General features: G+C 46.8%; 1 protein-coding gene across 1 annotated transcript in view; it reads right to left on the bottom strand.

The window, feature by feature from the left end:
• Positions 1-10,000, bottom strand: part of LOC123996747 (neuromedin-U receptor 1-like) — a 708,675-nt gene that overhangs the window by 304,770 nt on the left and 393,905 nt on the right. The gene's annotated exons all lie outside the window — the stretch shown is intronic.

Below are 10,000 nucleotides of genomic sequence, written 5' to 3'. Positions count from 1 at the left end.
TTTCTGACCTAATTGTTTCAGACATAAACATGGAGTTGTTAAATTGATATGCAGTTAGGGAGTTACGTTATGTTATGCACAGGCTTTCCTTAAACTGCAATTGAACACGAGACGGTTGGTTTAGCGGTGGGATGGCAGAGGAAATAGCTTAAATGTTTTTAAATACATAGTACATTAGAACACGTCTGTTTAAGTCTAATTGCTATCCATAACTCTAGGGTCAATATAAAATACTTATTTCAACATCAACACTTCCAATTAAATATTACATTTTGATGAAGCAATATTTGTCCTCGCATTTGCATAATGGAATCATTTCAAGGTGTCTTACATGGGTTACATCTGTTACCTATAGCTTGAGTTAATTTTGTGTCGGATATATAATCTTTGACCTTGAAAGAAAAATAAAGTCTATATTTTTTTTCGGGAATTGCTGATTCAGAAGTTATAATTTGTAAAAAGAAAGGAAGCGATATTTAATGTTGTCTGGATAATGAGCGTGTATTAATGATTACTGTGCCTTCTCCGATGCTGAAAATGTGTTTGAAACACACAGAAGCCCAGAAAAAGGGGGTTACCATTTGGAGGGGGGCTGCGGCGCTATGCAGGCTCTTTCTAATGCATGTCCACTCTTTCATCAGCCTTGAAATAATACTGTGGTGTTGACTGAACAGTTTGGAGAGGCGATACTGAAGCATGCACTCTACATGTCACGTCAGCGGCACAACGATTCAAATATGTAAACAGTTTGGAGAGGCCCAGCGATATGGCTGACATGTTACAAGTGCCCGTCTCCAAGATGTTATACCCCAAGTGCCCGTCTCCAAGATGTTATACCCCAAGTGCCCGTCTCCAAGATGTTATACCCCAAATGCCCGTCTCCAATTTGTTATACCCCAAGTGCCCGTCTCCAAGATGTTATACCCCAAGTGCCCGTCTCCAAGATGTTATACCCCAAGTGCCCGTCTCCAAGATGTTATACCCCAAATGCCCGTCTCCAAGATGTTATACCCCAAGTGCCCGTCTCCAAGATGTTATACCCCAAGTGCCCGTCTCCAAGATGTTATACCCCAGTGCCCGTCTCCAAGATGTTATACCCCAAGTGCCCGTCTCCAAGATGTTATACCCCAAGTGCCCGTCTCCAAGATGTTATACCCCAAGTGCCCGTCTCCAAGATGTTATACCCCAAGTGCCCGTCTCCAAGATGTTATACCCCAAATGCCCGTCTCCAAGATGTTATACCCCAAGTGCCCGTCTCCAAGATGTTATACCCCAAGTGCCCGTCTCCAAGATGTTATACCCCAAGTGCCCGTCTCCAAGATGTTATACCCCAAGTGCCCGTCTCCAAGATGTTATACCCCAAGTGCCCGTCTCCAAGATGTTATACCCCAAATGCCCGTCTCAAGATGTTATACCCATGTAGTGCCCGTCTCCAAAGATGTTATACCCCAAGTGCCCGTCTCCAAGATGTTATACCCAAAGTGCCCGTCCCCAAGATGTTATACCCCAAGTGCCCGTCTCCAAGATGTTATACCCCAAGTGCCCGTCTCAAGATGTTATACACCAAGTGCCGTCCCCAAGATGTTATACCCCAAGTGCCCGTCCCAAGATGTTATACCCCAAGTGCCTGTCTCCAAGATGTTATACCCCATGTATTCCCATGTGAGAGAAAAAAAGAAGAAAAAAAACACATTCACATTGAAGGATATAAAAGTGACCATTTGTCTTTATTAAAGCGACATTAGATTTATGTCCGATCCTTCCTTCCTCAGAGTTTAACATGGAGGGGACAATTAGCAGCTGTTGTGGGGAGAAAAGGAAAGGAAAGGGTGACATATACCAACAGCTTTCATGTCACTCAGACACACGGCAGAGCACAGATTCTTGGACTGTTTGATCCTTCGATAAAGGGAGGGAAAAAAAATGTCCTCAAGCCCAATGTCATTAAATCTGCCTGGATTTATTTGTGTTAGAGCCGGGGCTCTGGGAGAGAGCTGAGGGGTGGTCCATTTCTCCCATGTGTTAGAGCCGGGGCTCTGGGAGAGAGCTGAGGGGTGGTCCATTTCTCTTATGTGTTAGAGCCGGGTCTCTGGGAGAGAGCTGAGGGGTGGTCCATTTCTCTTATGTGTTAGAGCCGGGTCTCTGGGAGAGAGCTGAGGGGTGGTCCATTTCTCTTATGTGTTAGAGCCGGGTCTCTGGGAGAGAGCTGAGGGGTGGTCCATTTCTCCCATGTGTTAGAGCCGGGGCTCTGGGAGAGAGCTGAGGGGTGGTCCATTTCTCCCATGTGTTAGAGCCGGGGCTCTGGGAGAGAGCTGAGGGGTGGTCCATTTCTCCCATGTGTTAGAGCCGGGGCTCTGGGAGAGAGCTGAGGGGTGGTCCATTTCTCTTATGTGTTAGAGCCGAGGCTCTGGGAGAGATCTGAGGGGTGGTCCATTTCTCCCATGTGTTCCTTTTTGCTATTGCCAGAGCGGTGGAATCCACTCTCAAACCAGGGTGATGGAATGGGGGGGGGTGGGGTTGAGGGAGACAATGAAGAGAGGGGTTGGTTGTGTGTGTGTATGGGGGGAGGGAGTGTGATTGCCAGGGTACAGGGCCAGTGGCTAGGGCCCCTCCCTGGAGGCTCTTACCCGAGTGAGGGAAAATTTGGACGCAGCTGTTTTTGCTGCGGGCCTAAATGGAGACGTTGTCCTCCTGTTCTACGCTGTGTGTCTCAGATTCTTTAGTCCCTCCTTTCCCTGAACCCCCCACCCCCAACCCACGCCTCCGCTCTCTCCCTCCCTGTCTACACAAAGGGAAGCACAGAGGGTGCATAGCAGGCGTCTTGATTCAAACTTCTAGCCCCCCCCGCAGTCCCACACCCACACCCAGACCCCCCCCTCCGTTCCTGGCCGCCCGGATCTCATCTCCCAGCGAGGCTCAGGGTCACTCTAAAGTGTCAAAGTGGGTCTTAATTCTAAACCCCGGGGCCGTCACTACTGAGTCAGCTATGCTTATCACTCAATTATCTCCCTGTTTTCCTCCAGTACAGCTCTTCTGAAAACCTTTAGACAGTCTCATTTCCCATTGCCCTGCAACACAGATGGCCATAGCAGCTTTTCTGACAGACACAAGGAGGGTATGAGTCTTCTGACAGACTCAAGGAGGGTATGAGCCTTCTGACAGACTCAAGGAGGGTATGAGTCTTCTGACAGACACAAGGAGGGTATGAGTCTTCTGACAGACTCAAGGAGGGTATGAGCCTTCTGACAGACTCAAGGAGGGTATGAGTCTTCTGACAGACACAAGGAGGTATGAGTCTTCTGACAGACTCAGGAGGTATGAGTCTTCTGACAGACACAAGGAGGGTATGAGTCTTCTGACAGACTCAAGGAGGGTATGAGTCTTCTGACAGACACAAGGAGGGTATGAGTCTTCTGACAGACTCAAGGAGGGTATGAGCCTTCTGACAGACTCAGGGAGGGTATGAGTCTTCTGACAGACACAAGGAGGGTATGAGTCTTCTGACAGACTCAAGGAGGGTATGAGTCTTCTGACAGACTCAAGGAGGGTATGAGTCTTCTGACAGACACAAGGAGGGTATGAGTCTTCTGACAGACTCAAGGAGGGTATGAGCCTTCTGACAGACACAAGGAGTGTATGAGTCTTGATTCATTTTTTTTTTTTTGCGGGGGTGAGACATTATGTGAAAGATTACCTAACGAGGAACTTTCCAAGAGAGATCATTACTCCAAACTCATTTTGAAATTATTAATTTTATTTTTATGAACAGTGAATTTTGGCCTTAGTGCTATTAGCTCATACAAACACATTAAATAACAGATTCTGCACATTGAGCAACAGATAGTCCCCAAAAAAACTAAATCTAAAGGAAGTTTGTTCTGAAGTGTCTGTCGTATATCTGAGCGATATAAGAAAGATCGGGATTTTTTTAAGCTGTAAAGAATTGTTTTAACAGCTGACCTTATTCTAACAGGTTCTAACAGGTGACCTTATTCTATCAGGTGACCTTATTCTAACAGGTTCTAACAGGTGACATTATTCTAACAGGTTCTAACAGGTGACCTTATTCTAACAGGTGACCTTATTCTAACAGGTGACCTTATTCTATCAGGTGACCTTATTCTAACAGGTTCTAACAGGTGACCTTATTCTAACAGGTGACTTATTCTAACAGGTGACCTTATTCTATCAGGTGACCTTATTCTAACAGGTTCTAACAGGTGACCTTATTCTAACAGGTGACCTTATTCTATCAGGTGACCTTATTCTATCAGGTGACCTTATTCTAACAGGTGACCTTATTCTATCATGTGACCTTATTCTATCAGGTGACCTTATTCTAACAGGTTCTAACAGGTGACCTTATTCTATCATGTGACCTTATGTCCTTCTGTAGCTCAGTTGGTAGAGCGTGGCGCTTGTAACGCCAGGGTAGTGGGTTCGATTCCCGGGACCACCCATACGTAGAATGTATGCACACATGACTGTAAGTCGCTTTGGATAAAAGCGTCTGCTAAATGGCATATATTATTATTATTATTACTTATTCTATCAGGTTCTAACAGGTGACCTTATTCTATCAGGTGACCTTATTCTAACAGGTTCTAACAGGTGACCTTATTCTATCAGGTGACCTTATTCTAACAGGTTCTAACAGGTGACCTTATTCTAACAGGTTCTAACAGGTGACCTTATTCTAACAGGTGACCTTATTCTATCAGGTGACCTTATTCTAACAGGTTCTAACAGGTGACCTTATTCTAACAGGTTCTAACAGGTGACCTTATTCTAACAGGTTCTAACAGGTGACCTTATTCTAACAGGTGACCTTATTCTATCAGGTGACCTTATTCTAACAGGTTCTAACAGGTGACCTTATTCTAACAGGTTCTAACAGGTGACCTTATTCTATCAGGTGACCTTATTCTAACAGGTTCTAACAGGTGACCTTATTCTAACAGGTGACCTTATTCTATCAGGTGACCTTATTCTAACAGGTGACCTTATTCTATCAGGTGACCTTATTCTAACAGGTGACTTTATTCTAACAGGTGACCTTATTTTATCAGGTGACCTTATTATTACAGGTTCTATCAGGTTACCTTATTCTAACAGGTGACCTTATTCTAACAGGTGACCTTATTCTATCAGGTCACCTTATTCTAACAGGTGACCTTATTCTATCAGGTGACCTTATTCTATCAGGTGACCTTATTCTAACAGGTTCTAACAGGTGACCTTATTCTAACAGGTGACCTTATTCTATCAGGTGACCTTATTCTATCAGGTGACCATATTCTATCAGGTGACCTTATTCTATCAGGTGACCTTATTCTATCAGGTTCTAACAGGTGACCTTATTCTATCAGGTGACCTTATTCTAACAGGTGACCTTATTCTATCAGGTGACCTTATTCTAACAGGTTCTAACAGGTGACCTTATTCTAACAGGTGACCTTATTCTATCAGGTTACCTTATTCTAACAGGTTCTAACAGGTGACCTTATTCTAACAGGTTCTAACAGGTGACCTTATTCTAACAGGTGACCTTATTCTATCAGGTTACCTTATTCTAACAGGTTCTAACAGGTGATCTTATTCTAACAGGTGACCTTATTCCATCAGGTGACCTTATTCTAACAGGTGACCTTATTCTAACAGGTTCTAACAGGTGACATTATTCTAACAGGTGACCTTATTCTAACAGGTGACCTTATTTCTATCAGGTTACCTTATTCTAACAGGTTCTAACAGGTGACCTTATTCTAACAGGTGACCTTATTCTAACAGGTGACCTTATTCTATCAGGTGACCTTATTATTACAGGTTCTATCAGGTTACCTTATTCTAACAGGTGACCTTATTCTAACAGGTGACCTTATTCTATCAGGTGACCTTATTCTATCAGGTGACCTTATTCTAACAGGTTCTAACAGGTGACCTTATTCTAACAGGTGACCTTATTCTATCAGGTGACCTTATTCTATCAGGTGACCTTATTCTATCACATTTACATTTACATTTAAGTCATTTAGCAGACGCTCTTATCCAGAGCGACTTACAAATTGGTGCATTCACCTTATGACATCCAGTGGAACAGTCACTTTACAATAGTGCATCTAAAACTTAAGGGGGGGTGAGAGGGATTACTTATCCTATCCTAGGTATTCCTTAAAGAGTGGGGTTTCAGGTGTCTCCGGAAGGTGGTGATTGACTCCGCTGTCCTGGCGTCAGAGGGAGTTTGTTCCACCATTGGGGGCCAGGGCAGCGAACAGTTTTGACTGGGCTGAGCGGGAGCTGTACTTCCTCAGTGGTAGGGAGGCGAGCAGGCCAGAGGTGGATGAACGCAGTGCCCTTGTTTGGGTGTAGGGCCTGATCAGAGCCTGGAGGGTACTGAGGTGCCGTTCCCTCTACAGCTCCGTGGCAAGCACCATGGTCTTGTAGCGGATGCGAGCTTCAACTGGAAGCCAGTGGAGAGAACGGAGGAGTGGGGTGACTGAGAGAACTTGGGAAGGTTGAACACCAGGCAGGCTGCGGCGTTCTGGATGAGTTGAAGGGGTTTAATGGCACAGGCAGGGAGCCCAGCCAACAGCGGTTGCAGTAATCCAGACGGGAGATGACAAGTGCCTGGATTAGGACCTGCGCCGCTTCCTGTGAGGCAGGGTCGTACTCTGCGGATGTTGTAGAGCATGAACCTACAGGAACGGGCCACCGCCTTGATGTTGGTTGGAGAAACGACAGGGTGTTGTCAGGATCACGCCAAGGTTCTTGCGCTCTGGGAGGAGGACACAATGGAGTTGTCAACCGTGATGGCGAGATCATGGAACGGGCAATCCATCCCCGGGAGGAAGAGCAGCTCCGTCTTGCCGAGGTTCAGCTTGAGGTGGTGATCCGTCATCCACACTGATATGTCTGCCAGACATGCAGAGATGGATTCGCCACCTGGTCATCAGAAGGGGGAAAGGAGAAGATTAATTGTGTGTCGTCTGCATAGCAATGATAAGAGAGACCATGTGAGGTTATGACAGAGCCAAGGGACTTGGTGTATAGCGAGAATAGGAGAGGGCCAAGAAACAGAGCCCTGGGGGACACCAGTGGTGAGCGCGTGGTGAGGAGACAGATTCTCGCCACGCCACCTGGTAGAGCGACCTTGTCCAGGTAGACTTGCAGAATCCCTGAGATGTCGGAGAGGGTGGAGAGAGGATCTGATGGTTCACAGTATCCGATAGATCTAGAAGGATGAGAGCAGAGGAGAGAGAGTTAGCTTTAGCAGTGCGGAGCGCCTCCGTGATACAGAGGAGAGCAGTCCCAGTTGAATGACTAGTCTTGAAACCTGACTGATTTGGATCAAGAAGGTCATTCAGAGAGAGATAGCGGGAGAGCTGGCCAAGGACGGCACGTTCAAGAGTTTTGGAGAGAAAAGAAAGAAGGGATACTGGTCTGTAATTGTTGACATCGGAGGGATCGAGTGGGATTTTTCAGAAGGTGCAACTCTCGCTCTTGAAGACGGAAGGGACGTAGCCAGCGGTCAGGGATGAGTTGATGAGCGAGGTGAGTAAGGAGAAGGTCTCCGGAAATGGTCTGGAGAAGAGAGGAGGGGATAGGGTCAAGCGGGCAGGTTGTTGGGAGCGGCCGGCCGTCACAAGACGCGAGATTTCATCTGGAGAGAGAGGGGAGAAAGAGGTCAGAGCACAGGGTAGGGCAGTGTTAGCAGAACCAGCGGTGTCGTTTGACTTAGCAAATGAGGATCGGATGTCGTCGACCTTCTTTTCAAAATGGTTGTGAAAGTCATCTGCAGAGAGGGGAGGAGGGGGAGGGGGAGGAGGATTCAGGAGGGAGGAGAAGGTGGCAAAAGAGCTTCCTAGGGTTAGAGGCAGATGCTTGGAATTTAGCGTGGTAGAAAGTGGCTTTAGCAGCAGAGACAGAGGAGGGAAAATGTAGAGAGGAGGGAGTGAAAGGATGCCAGGTCCACCAGAGGCGAGTTTTCCTCCATTTCCGCTCGGCTGCCCGGAGCCCTGTTCTGTGATCTCGCAATGAGTCATCGAGCCACGGAGCGGGAGGGGAGGACGGAGCCGGCCTGGAGGGGATAGGGACATAGAGAGTCAAGGGATGCAGAGAGGAGGAGAGGAGGGTTGAGGAGGCAGAATCAGGAGATAGGTGGGAAAGGTTTGAGCGGAGGAAGAGATGATAGGATGGAAGAGAGAGAGTAGCGGGGGAGAGAGCGAAGGTTGGGACGGCGCGATACCATCCCGAGTAGGGGCAGTGTGGGAGGTGTTGGATGAGAGCGAGAGGGAAAAGGATACAAGGTAGTGGTCGGAGACTTGGGGGGAGTTGCAATGAGGTTAGTGGAAGAACAGCATCTAGTAAAGATGAGGTCAGGCGTATTGCCTGCCTTGTGAGTAGGGGGAAGGTGAGAGGGTGAGGTCAAAAGAGGAGAGGAGTGGAAAGAAGGAGGCAGAGAGGAAAGAGTCAAGGCAGACGTGGGGGAGGTTGAAGTCGCCCCAGAACGAGAGGTGAGCCGTCCTCAGGAAAGGAGCTTATCAAGGCATCAAGCTCATTGATGAACTCCTCCGAGGGAACCTGGAGGGCGATAAATGATAAGGATGTTAAGCTTGAAAGGGCTAGTAACTGTGACAGCATGGAATTCAAAGGAGGCGATAGACAGATGGGTAAGGAGAAAGAGAATGACCACTTGGGGAGAGACGAGATCCTGCACCACCCTACTGACCAGACGCTCTCGGGGTGTGCGAGAACACGTGGGCGGACGAAGAGAGAGCAGTAGGAGTAGCAGTGTTGTCTGTGGTGATCCATGTTTCCGTCAGTGCCAAAGAAGTCGAGACTGGAGGGAGGCATAGGCTGAGATGAACTCTGCCTTGTTGACCGCAGATTGGCAGTTCCAGAGGCTACCGGAGACCTGGAACTCCACGTGGAGGTCGTGCGCGCTGGGACCACAGGAGTAGGGTGGCCACGGTATACGCGGTGTGGAGCGTTTGTATGGTCTGTGCAGAGAGGAGAGAACAGGGATAAACAGACACATAGTTGACAGGCTATAGAAGAGCTCGCTAATGCAAAGGAGATTGGAATGACAAGTGGACTACCGTCTCGAATGTTCAGAAATTAAGCTAATGAGCAAGAATCTTATTGACTAAAATGATTAAATGATACAGTACTGCTGAAGTAGGCCAGCTGGCAGTGGGTCGTTGTTGACACTACACTAATCAAGTTGTTCCGTTGAGTGTAATAGTTTCTGCAGTGTTGCTATTCAAGAAGCTGGCTAGCTAGCAGTGTTGTTTACGTTACGTTACGTTAATAGAGAACGACAATAGCTGGCTAGCGAACCTAGAAAATCGCTCTAGACTATTAATAATTATCTTTGATACAAAGACGGCTATGTAGCTAGCTATGTAGCTAGCTATGTAAAGAAGTTACTTATCAAACAAATCAAACCGTTGTATTGTAATGAAATTAAGTGAAAATGTGATACTACCTGTGAATGCGACCGGGTTGTTGAGTTCTATACAGAAGACGTTGGCTAGCGTTGGCTAGCTAGCAGAGTCACCTACGTTAAGGACGACAAATAGCTGGCTAGCTAACCTGCGGTAAATTAAGATAATCACTCTAAGACTACACACTCTAAACCTAAACAACACAATTATCTTGGAAACGATGATCTGAAGACAGCAAAGACAGCTATGGAAGCTAGATAACACTACACTAATCAAGTCGCTCAGTTGGTGTAATAGTTTCTCCAGTGCAACAATCAGTGGGCGTTAGCTAGCTGGCCAGTGAAGACTACGTTAGGGCGGAAATACGATAATTACGCAATTATCTTTGATACAAAGACGGCTATGTAGCTAGCTGAGAAGAAATTGCTAAGATTAGACAAATCAAACCGTTGTGCTATAATGAAATATAATGAAAAAGTTATACTACCCGCGGGAGCGAAGTGCAGATGCGACCACTCGCTCCAACCGGAAACCTATCAGGTGACCATATTCTA

This window comes from Oncorhynchus gorbuscha, linkage group LG02 (genome assembly GCF_021184085.1).
Source record: "Oncorhynchus gorbuscha isolate QuinsamMale2020 ecotype Even-year linkage group LG02, OgorEven_v1.0, whole genome shotgun sequence".
Lineage (NCBI taxonomy): Eukaryota > Metazoa > Chordata > Actinopteri > Salmoniformes > Salmonidae > Oncorhynchus > Oncorhynchus gorbuscha.
Note: the sequence above shows the minus strand (reverse complement) of the source record. Positions and strands in the feature narration are given on the sequence as shown.